Source organism: Heterocephalus glaber, unplaced genomic scaffold (assembly GCF_053883595.1).
Source record: "Heterocephalus glaber isolate CG9 unplaced genomic scaffold, H.glaber_assembly_v1.0 deba00001497, whole genome shotgun sequence".
In the NCBI taxonomy this organism is placed as follows: domain Eukaryota; kingdom Metazoa; phylum Chordata; class Mammalia; order Rodentia; family Bathyergidae; genus Heterocephalus; species Heterocephalus glaber.
The window spans coordinates 22584794-22599165 of record NW_028258320.1 but is presented as its reverse complement, the minus strand read 5'-3'; positions in this window follow the sequence as shown (position 1 = coordinate 22599165).

Here is a 14372-nt window from a genome sequence, read left to right as displayed (position 1 = left end):
TTGGGCTGTTTCCAAGATTGAGCTATTATAAACTGTGCCACTGTGAACTTAGGTGCACATATATCACTGTGGTATGATTCTTTTAATTCTTTTGGGAAGATATCCAGCAGGGGAATAGCTGGATCAAATGGGACCTCTAATCCTAGTTTTTTGAGATAGCTCCATACAGATTTCCACAGTGGTTGCACCAGTCTATACTCCTACCAGCAGTGAAGAAGGGTTCCTTTTCCCCCACAGCTTCTCTAGCTGTTATTGATTGATTTCATGATAGCAGCCATTCTTTCTGGGGTGAGGTGGAATCTCAGTGTTATTGTCATTTGCATCTTTCGAATGACCAGTAATGTTGAACAGTTTTTCATGTTTATTTGCTATTTCTACTTCTTTGTCTGAAAAATTTCTGTTCATTTCAGCTGCCCATTTTTGGATTGGGTTTTTAAATTTGGGAGGTCTGATTTTTAAAAGTTGTTTATACAGTCTAGATAGTAGACCTTTGTCTGAGGAACTGCTGGTGAAAATGTTTTTCCACATTGTGAGTTGCTCTTTGTGCTGTTGGTGGTTTTTCTTGCTGTGCAGAAGCTTTTTATTAAGAAGTGATCCCTCTTGTTGATTCTTTGTGCTAGTTCACGTGTGACTGAGGTTTTATTCATGAAATCAGTGTCTTCAAAAGTTCTATCTAACCTCTCTTCCAGCCAGTTTAGTGTTTCTGTTTTAATAGTTAGATCTTTAATCCATTTTTATTTTAGTTTAGTTGCCTTTTTCTCTGAAGGAGAGACTTTCTCTCTCTGGTTTAGGGTGATGTAAGTAGTTGTTTAGAGTGTAATATTAATAAAAGTTGAAAGACTGTAATAAGATATCCAATGTTGCCAACCAAGTTTTAGACAGTTTGTAGAGGTTTCAGTTCATAGTAAGCTGGCTCCAGGTCAGGGTGCCATAGTAGAGGAGCATTACAGAGCAGACAGGCAGAAGGCAGCAAGCAGCAAGGGACAAGCGACCATGTTAGCCCTCCCTCTTTCTGTGCCTTCTGTTTTATCCAGGCTACCCATTCCAGGGTAGGCACCTCCAGGGCAATCCTACCCAGAATTATGTTAAAGCAATCAGTGGAGTAATTTAGCTATCCTCCACCCTTGGTCCAAGCATCACACACTTTACATCCAGCTAGCTCTGAAAAGCCCCACCTATGACCCCATGAGGCTTTGAGGGGACAACTTGACACTAGCCATAACAGCAGCATTTTGTTTCAACTGTAAGCCAAAGATTAACATAATCTCCTTCCAGAAACCTAAGTAGTTCTCTAAAAAAGACTTACAGATAATGATTAAGGATTCATCAATGAGATTGGCCTGCCAAGAATTGTTAGAGTGAAGAAGGTCTGAGGTACGAGTAAAGTCTACTAACATTTAAAAGCAAATGAATATCATCCATTATTTTCTTTTATTTTTCTCTTAAATTGTTTATACTTTGGGATTCTCATATAAGAGAAAGCTTGTGATAGTTAACCTTCTCGTTTCACTTAGCATTACTGACTCAAGTTGTACCCATTTTCCTACCAATCAGGGAGATAGACTTTATGGAGATGGGTAGGGGTTTGTGTGATGAGGGGGAGATAAGAGAGAGGGTAGGAGAAAGAAGAGTATGAAGATTCAAGTTGCAATGTATGTATGTACCAATATCCCATGATAAATATATTCATTATGTATCACAAACATACTCAAAATTTTTTAAATGAATGAATTGCCAATAACTGCTGACTAGTTGAAAAAAACCCATGAAAAGTAGAGATCTACATGGTCAAAGAGAAAAGGTAGTTAAAAGAAAAAGACATTGTTGCAGACTGAGTGTGCATATTCAAAATTCATATATTAAAACATAATTCCCAATATGATGGTACTTGGTGGGAGTGCCTTTGAGGAGTGACTAGGTCACGATGGTGAAACCCTCACAAATGAGATTAGTGCCCTTATAAAAACAGCTCCAGAGAGAGCCCTCATCCTTTCTGTCACGTGAACCTATAATTTAGAAGATGACCATCTGTGAATAACAAAGGAAACCTTCACCAGACTCCAAATCTGCTGGTGTCTTGATTTGGAATTCTCATCTTCCAAAACTATAAAACAAATACATTCCTGGTGCTTATAAAGCACCCAATCAATGATATTCTATTATAGCAACCTGAATTCACTAAAACAAGTTGATGTGGAAAAGTGGAAAGTTGCCATAAACGTGACTAAATGTGTTGGAGTGAATTTGGAATAGGGTAAAGTGTAGAGGCTTGGAGTAGAGGCTGAGAGAGTTGTGAGAGGTGTGTTTAAAAAGTCTGTATTGGCATGAATGTACTAGTAATGACAATTTTGGTGAGAGCTCAGGAGAGAAGTGCTCTAGAAAAGGGTCTCAATCTTAGAGAATTCTACGTAACTTCAACAGAATGAGAATAGAAATATGGACATCAAATAGAAATGTTTCTCATGAAAAATTGGAATAATCCAAATGAAAGGACTTCAGGACTAGAATTTAAATCCAGTAAAATGTGAAGTGACATGTGTAGAGGTTAAGATGGAATATAGTCATCCTGACTCTATAGAAACATACCCAGATTGGAGTGAGTCTGGTAGCTCCACTGGCAACTTCATACATTCAACTGACTGAAGAGAAAACGAGTTTGATAATATTAACTGAGGTCTTATAACACTAAAGGGACATTAGTTGGAACTGGTGCTAAGTACATGGAAAACCAAAGAAATGCGTAAAAGAAAAGATTATCTCTAAAGAAAACATATTGTGAAGGAAAGAAATTATGCACAGAGCATTACTTACATGATTTAGATGTAACTTATGATGACAAAACCATAATGATATGAACACTGAATACTAACCTAACAAATTTTAATGTATAAATATATTAAGTACTTAAAATGTCCCATGTATTTCTAGGGGAAATAGGGTGAAGGGGAGTTGGATTGTCATCTCCAAAAATGGAAATCAAAATATATCAGCCCTAATTTATAAGAGAGACGATGGGGTAGGTGGTTAATTTACTCATGCTGTTTAGATATGTGTGATTAAAAATAAATTAATTTAGTAAAAATTTGAAAATTATTGCCAATATAAAATGTGCAATGGTCAGAGAGTTGTAGAATGCTTGTTATTATTTTCTTCTTTCTCTTGTAACAAGCTTTGTAGAACAACTAGACATCAAACTATATGATGTTAAAAATTAAATATCTATAATAAAATTTTAATGATACATATTTTTGTTTTTGTTCTTGTAACTGTTGACTCCTTTCTATACTCACTGTATTCCCATCAGATGATCATGGCTTCATAATCTGCTTGTATTATACTCTGCCTAATTTGTTCAGTTAGGATAGTTTGGCTTATATGTAACAGAGCTACACAAAGTACTCATTACTTAAGTATTAATTCTTTATAGAAAGCAAATTCAGAGGTAAGCATGTCTACAATGTCAGAGACTCAGGCTTCTCCTATCTGGTTACTAAGAGACCCCAAGTTTATACCACATGGCCCAGGACTGCAGAAGTTCCAGTCATCACTTTGTTATTCACCTACCAGAAAGGAGGAAAAGAGAAGAACAAAGAAGCAAAATACTAGAGCCAGCTTGTTGTGCGGGAATTTCTTTGAAGTAACATACATGTTTGCTTAAGCTACACTGCCAGAATTTATTCATATGATCTCCCCAAACTACAAGGAAGCCTGACAAATAGATCCCATTTGTTTATTGCATGCTGTGCTGAATAAAACTTGGGTTCTTTCACTAAATAAAAAGGATAATGGATTAGGTAAAAGTCTCTGGCCCACATTGTATTTGATCTTTTGTGTTACTTTTACTTTCCCCTTTTGTAAATTCAACATTTTGTAAGCTTCCTGTAGAAAGTGGCACTGATGTGCTCTTCAGAATCCTGAAACAGTGCACCGAATCATCAGCATGTGAGGAGTTATATTTTATGCACAATATTTTTCCTCCTCTCACAGAAGACAAGGACATAATAGAAAATGTATTTTTATGCCTCGTAATGTGTCTCAGAATGTAAATTCTTATATAATAAGCTGAATGCTTGGGGCTCTACAAGTGTTACTCAAAATGTGATAGAAGGACTGGTGCTGATCTGTGAGGTGGTTGTTACAGATCTGTAATTAGAAAACAAAGAGAAATTGAACACTGCTAATCAAGTTGACATTTCTTGTCTTGTTGAAGAGGATATAGACCACTCTGAGTGTTCCTCTAGCCTGGTAAGTCACATGGGGCACAAGCTACATTTCAGTCCTGCACAGCAGAACCAGGGAACAACACATAATGTTTCAAGGTTAGTTTGTTAAGTGTAATTAAATAAAAATAGAGAAAAATGTATGCATATTTATTTTAGAGATTATTTTAAAATTTTATTAGATATATTTTAAATGTATAATTTACCAATATTCAATATATTGAAGAATTAAGTTTTTACCCTAATTTGAAGATGGTAAAAAAGATTTACAATACATTTTAGTCAAGACATGATATGCTTTTATCACAAAAAATTAACAATGACAGTTATTTTAAAGAAGGATAAAAAAATTTAACTGAAATTTCATATAATAAAAAGAGAACTTCTGGAGTTATTTGTTACAGAATGACATTCTTTCAATGATATGTTAAATAGTGATAATGAAAATTATTTCAAAGAAATGTAAAATGAAAAAAATCAAGCTAGCTTTAATCATATGTAGCACCCTCACATCTTAATTTGGTTTTTTAGCTATAATTGGTAATTAAGTGATTTACAAAAACAATATGATTTGTGGACATGAACTGGCTACTGAAGCAATTAAATCATCAAAATTTAAGTGGCAATTAAATCATCAAAATTTAAGTGGCATTTACATACACAACATAAAGAAGTACATTAAAAACAAGAATTCTGTGAAAGAAATAGTATTGAAATAAAAGCTGATAGTAGCAGATGTTCACTATTTCACATATAAACATTATTGTTTTGCAGATTTGTATAATATAGCACTTCAGTTTCCTAAGAATAAAAGTGTCATATGCAATTACCAAGAAAGGAGTGAATGATTGTAGCAAAGAAAATCTCTGGTAATGTTTTTATTGCAAAATAGTTGACTCTAGTACCACTTTCCCATTAAAAGCATATACCATGACACATTTAAGAATCGGCTAATGATACAGAATATCAATCTACAGAAAAAGTAAATCTAGCATAGCACTGTTTGTTACAAATTGATAAATTCATGGTATAGTATGGTAATTCCTTTAGAATATATGCAATTTAAAGATAATAGAGATGTGATGGAACTTTTTCATATTGATTGGTAACAATCAAAACTAGCTCTGAACTGCATAAAATTATGAAAAGTAACACTGTCAATAAATATGGTATGGAATTTACATTTTATGTAGGATTCTTTTCTGTGAAATAATCACCCAAAATAAAGAGCTCATGCCAAGATGTAAATTGATGCACTGGTTTTTCACCAAGAAAGTTTTATTAAAACAAAACAAAACAAAAACCTCCCTGTCAAGTATAAACTGATTTAGATATAACTAGTTCAAAGGGTAATGTTTTAATTATATGGTAATATAAAAAAGAATCTTAAAGGAGTGGCATTGTAGAAGTATGATGCTTGAGAAAAATATTGCATGTGGTTGAAATATGGAATAAATTCTGAATTATTATTGAAAAAGTCTTGTTTTAGCCATTTTTAAAAAATGAATTGGACTGTCAAATTTATGTTTATGATATTCTTTATTTTTTAAATTATTTTATTAATGTAATACAATGAAGAAATTTTAAATGTTTCAATGGCTGATAAAATCCAGAGCATATAAAAACATTAGAAAATTTGAAAAACAGGGTGTTTATAGTTTACTCTCATATGTTCCATAATTTGTCAATTATAAATGAGGTAGGTAATCTTAATATTGGCTGTTTGTAAGAACATTATTGATGAACACTTTAATCATTTGACAGATCACTTGGTTTTATTTTCATGAAAAATAAATCTATATATGGAAAACTAATGATACAGAATTCATGCTTCATTGAAAGATAATTTAAGTTTGGCTATGAGAAATTTTATGAGATACATTGACAGAACTGGGTATTGACAAAGAATTGAAGATAAACTGAAAATAAAGAATTATGTGTATAATTCTGGATAAAAGTTAAAGATGCATACCTTGAGCTTTATGAAAATTTTTTAGAAATATTTTTCTTCCTTTTCATCAACAAACTTCTTCGTCCTGGTCATCCTAGTATGAGCAACATTCTAGTGAAATTCTTACCTTTAACTATATATTTTGCTATGCAAGTGATGTCATCAATCTATCCTAGATTAAATGAGAAAATATGTAGTCTTTGTTATATCACAAACTTTAAATATCAGTATTCACACTGTTCATTCAAAATATACATAGACATTTATTATGGAGAGTTTATTTCAATTGAAAACTTTGTTTAAGAGAGATGAAAAATTTATCTTTAATACCAGTTAAATAATCTATATACTGGTCATAATTATTTTCCTTTTCCTCATATTTTGCTTATTTTGAATAATTTATTAAACTATAACTTTATAGCAGTTGAATATAATAAGATAACTGGAGATTGAATGAGGTATGTTGCTAATGTTTTAGTTCATTTTTGTGAGAATTATCTTACATTTTTAAAAAGCATTTCTACCAAGTGAGCTGAAAGTAAAACTAACTGGCCCTTCACCACCAATAGCTTGAGAAGAACTGGGCTAGATTACTGAACCTTTCTGACTTTCATTTCTTATTTGGCTAGGAAATATTAAATATCTGTTTTTTAGGATGGTGAGTGTTGCTAACATAAAGCTAGACTGAATTGGGCTAAAGATTCTTCATTCTGCTTCTCCCTACCTCTATTCCAGCCTTTCTGATGCAGACCTCATTTTCCATAACCAGTATTTAAAGCTAGGCCAAATAGATTGGTATTACTAGTATGTTTACCCTAATCCCCTTATATAATACTTAAAATGAGTGAAGTACATTTTCACTGGTATTTTTATTTGTGTTGCTCAAGATGAATTGAAAGTAATAATTATTGTTTAAAGCATTTTCTGAATAGTAAATATTATGTTAATTTTTCAAACTTTGTCTTATTTAATTCATACATTAAATGAAATATATATGTTGCATTATAAATTTTAAACAAATACCTTAAGAATCAGAGAGCTTAAATATCTTGCCAAAAGTTGCACAATTGGAGAAAAAGAGAATTTGAATCCAATTTGAACTGAATCAAAACTTTTAACAGTATTTTAATATATTCAGCTGACTGCTGTTAGCATGTGATATAGTGAATAGTATATACTATTGCTAAGGAATTACCTATTAAATAGATGATACATTCATTGAATGTAGGAATAAGTAGTTACTATTTGAAGTAGGACTTATAGCTTTTTTATGTACAAACATTTAAATTGAAACTGATATTTCAGTTATTTTTTCAAAGCTAATTTTCTTCACATTTCTTACTAAAACAGTAAGGTATTTTATTACTTACATTACATATATTTCATATGTTTTTCTTTACATACATATAAAGACATAATTAATTGATTCAGTCTTGTTTCAGTTCGATATCGTCTGCTAAAATGCATAGGTAAAGTCATGATAACATTCACTCAATAATCTTTGCTCTTAAAAATTGGAAGAGATTGATGGTGAACATGGTAATTCCAGTTTTAATTCTGATAACTTTTCCATTAATCTCTTGAGGGCAATACCTTTGTCTTTTAAGTGCTATCTCTTGTTCACTGTCTAGTGTAAGGACAAATCCAATAAAAAATAAGAGATTTTTAACTACCTGTTAGACAAGAGATTTCTCTCCTCTTCCTTTTCAGTGGCAGACTATATGTACAATGGTGGGACCATAAAATTATAATGGAGCTGAAAGTTTTCTATCACATAGTATTGTTGCTGTACCTTTTCTATGTTTAGATATGTCAAATACACAAATGCCATTTTAGTGCAATTGCTTATGGCAAAGGAATGGGTTATACCCCGTAGCTTAGGTGTGTACTAGGCTGCATCACCAAATTTATGTACTTACACACTATAGTCATTCAGTGACAAAATAACCAAAGCATGCATTCCTCAGAATATATACAAACTGTTAAATATTCCACAAATGTACTTTATAGAAAATTTCTACTTCTAAGTACTTTTTCCTCTTTTTGGACTGTGTGTAAATTCTTTCAAAAAGTAGATAGGCTTTTTTTTTTCTTTTTTGGTACTGGGGATTGAACTCCAGAACTTGCACTTGTGAGGCAGGTGGCAGCACCACTGAGCTAAATCCCCACTGAGATAGGCCTTTTGTCAGCTTTGTGAACAAGAACGTCTTTCTCAGCTAAAAGTGATGAGGAACATCTGTAATCAGTCTGAGAGGCTGAGGCAGGAACATGTAAGCTGAAGTCCAGCTTGGATAATTTAGTGAGACCCCAACTCAAAATTATAAAGCAAAAGAATGAGGAGATAGATCAGTGGGAGAGGATTGGATTCAATCTCCAGTCAGAGGGTGTTCGTGGGGGAAAGTGTTTCTCAAGGAGTAGGGGCTATCTCTTTGAAACATAATCTTCAATGAAGATAGGACCAGTATCTCCCAGTTTCTGTGAGAAGACAGGAGTCTAACTTTGGCAAGTATCTTGCCTTAAATTGCAAAACTACATCCTTCAGTAAATATAGGGAAGTTTATATTTCCTATGGATAAAGCCAATTATCTAACATAGATGATCCCTCCAACTGTGAGATAAAGTTATGAACTATGTGTGAGACATGATATGGTACATCCTCTTACTTGAGGACCAGTTATTGTTTATCTTGTAACCCTTTTTGTAATGGGCTGTATCTACTGGATAAGATTTGATGGATAAGTGTAATCTATTAGTTGATTGTGGTTTATACTACATTGTATTTTAATGTTCACTCTGTAACAAAAGTGCTTTCTTTTCTCTGCTACTTCTGTTGATATGAATTCCCAGTTGGCAGAAGAGTTTGTTTATAATTTTGCCAAAATGCTAGCAATATCCTTTTAGGGGGCACTCAATAATTATTACAAAAATAGGGAAAGAAATTTTAATGTGAATCTATTTAATTTTGATTTTCATGTTCATTTGATATATTGAGAAAATGTTACATAATGGTTTTGTATTGATAACTAATTCTCTGTTGGAAGGTGCTCAGATTATAGCCCCATGAGTTACATAATCAAAACAATACTAATGCGAACAAAATTCCTTTTTCCTTTTTGCAATCCATTTGCAAATATTTTGAATAAGGATGTTTTATAATCTAAGTCCCCTAAGCATCTAATTTCCTAAGCTTCTCACCTATTCTTTCCTAAGCTTCACCTATTTTCAAATACATGACCTCAGATTGAACATTGATTTGGCTCCTGAAGTGTTGACTTTTGTTTTGTTCTGTTTTTTTGGTACCAGGGATCAAACTTGGGACCTTGCGCTTGCGAGCCAGGTGCCAGAACCATTGATCTAAATCCCAGGCCCTGTTAACTTGTATCTATCCTTGAATTCCAGGCATACTTGCTCTTTGAACTATGTTGTCATGTCACATATCCAGTACAATAAAGGTCTTTTTAAGTCCTAAAATGTCAATATTCTTTCAATTTTTCCCAAATATCAAAAAAAATCAAAAGGGAATTTTCAATCATTAATTATGATCATATTATAGAAAATTGAGGCTTAATTCTAAAGTCACCTGTCTGTTGTAGTAAAACAGCAGCTATTGAATAGGCTTTTTACCAAGGTATTTAATTCCTTGATTGATTTGCTTTTCAGCTTTAACTGGAAGGCATGTAATTTGCAGAAGCTGACAACTATTTAGATTAAATATGTATACAGCCTTCTCAGTAGGGCCTAGGCCAACTATCACCTAAACATGTGGGCTTATTTTTATTTAAAAGTCCTGTCAAGTTCCTAATAACAAAGATAAAATAAAACAAGAATTACCTCTAGGCACAAGTAGAAAGCCAAAACATTAATTAAAAAAAATCAAAATAAGTAGTAATGGAAAATATCTCCTTCCAGCCCCCCAAGAGTTTGTTGTTAGCTTTGGAATATTTTATTTCTACTATTGGAGACAGCGCTCAGTTTATCAAATAGGCATTAGCCACTATTATCACAAACTTTTTAGAATTCCTAGAGAAATTTTAGAGAAGCAATTCACATGGAATACATATTAGTTTAGTTTTTCTAAGTGAAGATGTTAAAATTATTGTCTGTTTTAAATTATATTTTTTAAAGAAAAGACAATTCTACCACTCACACATAAAATAATCTCAAAATATAGAGATATGTTCTAATTTAGCTTAACTGTATTAACATTTCATTCTGTTGTTCTTGCTTTTCAGAACTTTTTTAGAGTAGTGAGAACTTCATCTTATGCTCTGCATACCCCAGATTAGTAACTATTACTTCTTTCCTAAACTCCAGTTCTTTCCCTAATTTTTGTCCTATCCATATTTATACCTGTTCTAAATTGTCCATTAAGAGGCAGGTTAAAATAAACTGGTTATCTATTTCCAGTGTATAATGCCAATGGAAAAAAAATCTAAGCAGAATATTTTAAGAATATGTTAGGAACAAGGCAGTTCATTCCATTTGTGCACACTATGTGGACATACATGGAGTAGTGAGAAATTCAGCTAAGAGAACAGTCAAGAAATTATCAATCCAAATGTAACTAGAGAAAACTCATAAAAATTGGGGCAGAACACATCAGGAGAACAAAAATGACCACTGGGAAACATTTATTTTGGACTATCCAAAATTTAAACTATTTCTGCTCTATATTTGGCAAGAAGCTCTCTATTTAGAAAGTGGAAGGAGAAAGATTCTCTGTGAGTTTACTGCTCTAATAGCCATTTCTGGGCCTCAGGATGTAACTTTGGCACATCCCAGTAAGAACTTCCACTACTGGACAAGAAATTTAAAAGGGCTGCCACTACACATTCCTTGCTATAGAATTCCTTTAGAGTGGTGACCAAAGAATCAGATGGAGTTCTGCCAAAATTCTGTTAAAGTTCTTTAACTGTAGGTAGAGTCAAGTAAATATAAAATGCAACTGAAACAGTGGATAATTTTACTACAACTTGAAGACTTATATGAATTGAGCCCAAGGATATATATGGTGCTTACCCCCATTAAAGCCACTGGATTTTTTTTGTTGTTGTTTAGAATAGTGTTTAATAAGAGTCCTTGTAGAAGGCAGTCATCTAGACTACTGCTATATCTTGGTACAATTTTCTGATTGTTAAAGAATAAAGCAATAATAAAATATAAATTTGTCTGATATAAGACAAAAACAATTTTTTCCTATCATTGTTAGAAATCTTTGTTAGAAAGATGAAATGAATCCAAGTTGTAGTATTATTTATTGTGTTGAGGAATAACTTGTGCATTTGGAGTATTTTAAATACTATTAATAAATAAGAAAATAAACCATACCAGAGTGTAAAATACATCCTGATACTAACTTCATATTTATAGACTGATAAATTAAACTTGTGATTTTGTATATAAATAATTCTAAATTTATAAATGGCATTGAAATATTTAAGAAAATAATCAGTTTATTCATAAATGTAATTAAATTGATTTATAAGATTTACTTTAGTGCTTTGGAAGATTTAGTTTGGTAGTCAAACAATTTAAATAATGAAAAGAATTAAATATATTACATTTATAAATTTATTTTAATATGTTAATTGAGTTTAGTTAATTAAGTTTCAGAGTAAGGTCAAACAATCAAAGTCTCCTTAAAAATGGTTATTAAAGTTCCTTGAAAGAAGAGTAATTCAATTTCTAAGTCAAATGAAGAAGTTTTATAAAAACATTAAACTGAGATTTTAACTGAAAAATTAAATGGCATTTTAAAATGTTTTCTTTTTGTACATGAGAATCAACTTTCCAGACACCAGACAGCACACATCGACCATATTCACAACAGCTGTGATAGCAATGAGCTCCTTATCCCAGCTGATTTTAAATCAAGACACATTATTTTGCCTATTCAATATTTTTCATGAGAAATTAAATCAAACTAAACAATTCCAGATTTTTTTTTGATGAAGGAGCAAACAAAACTAGGGAGGTTTTATTGTCTGTTATGCCACCTTCTATTTTTCTGGCTTTCATTACTTTGGTTTTATGATCTGTTTTACATTTAGGCCTTTTTCTTAGCCCACCTCTTTGCCCTTTCACTTTGCAACTGTATATACAATGCTTCTTCTAACTGTGATGTTAAACCTTGCTTATTTATATCTCACAATGGATATTTTTGTACTCACATTAATTGTTTCTAAGATCCAAATAATTTGCTGACTTAGAATATATTGTTTTCTTTAGGGAACAGACTGGCAGAAATTTTAGTTAATCATACTTCTTGTTTCAAGACAAATTATCATCACTGTGTTATACAAGGCCACTTATTGATTTGGTTTGTTTATTTGGTCTTCTTTTATTTATTCATTCTGTTTTATCCCTATTTCTCATTCCCTTCCTGCCCTTCCCCCCATCCTAACTATAGACAATTATACACATTATAAAGTGTCTTGTATTGTTTATGCATACTATTGAAAATGCATTTTGATGCTAGGAATACATATTACATAGTACATACTCACAAAGAGAATGTAGTGATATATGTATATACACATTTATACTGTTTGGTTCTTCATATCTGTGAGTCCCATACCCATAGATTCAACCAACCAGAGATCAAAACTATAACAGTAATATATCATTATCTATATGCATATATGTACATAAAACATACAAACTTTTTCTTGTTATTCTTTAAATTTCATAGTATATAGACTAATTAAGTAGCATTTACATTGTATTAGTTATTATAAAGTAATCTAGAGATTATTTAATTCAGTGGTCCCTAAATTTTTATCTGAGACTGTTTTCATGGAAGACAATTTTTCCATAAACCGTGGGGTAGGGGTGGGAGGGAAGGTTTTTAGGGTGGCTTAAGCACATTACATTTATTGTGAACTTTATTTATATTATTATTATATTGAAATATATAATGAAATAATTTACAACTCAGAACTACTTTTTTCTGCCACCAGATGTAGCTGTATAAGTGAAGTACAACTAACTCCCCACTATAAAGACTGACCAGATATAATTTAATGTTCACTTGCCACTCAGTGATAGGCTTTTGAAGTGAGTCTGGAAGCAACTGATTCATTATGGTTTCTGTGCAGCCAAACCTCTCCACTAATGTTAATTGGTATTTACATCTGCTCCCCAGCACTAGCATCATTACCTCATTGCTACCTGAGATTATCAGGCATTAGATTCTCATAAGGCTCTTCCAACCTAGACCCTGGATTGTGCAGTTCACAGTAGCGTTCATACTCTTGTAAATAATAGTTTAAAGCTTCTGTTGATCAGACAGGAGACAGAGGCCAGGGAGTAGCGTGAATGATGGAGAGTGGTTATAAATACAGATGCTAATCCACTGCTGTCTTTCTGTTGTGTGACCTGGCTTCTAAGAGGCCCAGGGGTCAGGGATCTCTGATTTAAAGTATAAGATGTACAGAAGGCTATGTGAAAATACTAATGTATTTTATATAACACACTTGAACATCCAAATATTTTAGTCCTATAGGGAGTTTTAAAACCAATTTTTCATTAATACTGAAAGTATACCATATATATAATTCTGTATCTTACTTTTCTCAATGAACCTTAAGTTTTAAAGATCCAGTCATGTGTTATGTGTCGTTATATGTGTAAGCACATAATGCTTACTTCTAAATACTGCCTAATATTCCAGCATCTTCATGTATCCCATTTTCCCTATTTCTGCTTCTAATAATGGACAGCCAAGTTATTCTGTCTAATTTTGCATCACCACAAATAAGGATGACTTTCATATATGTCCTGTGACAAAATACCTGACATGCACATCTGAAAGGATGAGAGGTTTGATTTGGCTTATGTTTCTTGGAATTTTGTCTTAGTTGGCTGACTCCAAGGCAGAAAGGGCAAGATGAAGGAAAGCGGCTCACCATGTGACAGCCAGGAAGGAGAGAGGGAAAGGAGGAGCCCAGAGAGAGATATACTCTCCAAAGTCTTGACCTCAGTGACACATATCTTTCAACAAGGCTCCACTTTCTGAAAGCACCTTTAGGTATAAATTCATCTGTGGATCAATCTACTGATGAGAATAGCACCCTCATGATTCAATAGCCTTCCAAAAGCCCCAACTCTGAACAAATGAACCTTTGGGGGAACATTCTAGAACTTAACCAAGGCCCTCCTCTGTGAAACTTCTGTGGACATTTCTTTCAGCTGTATCTATC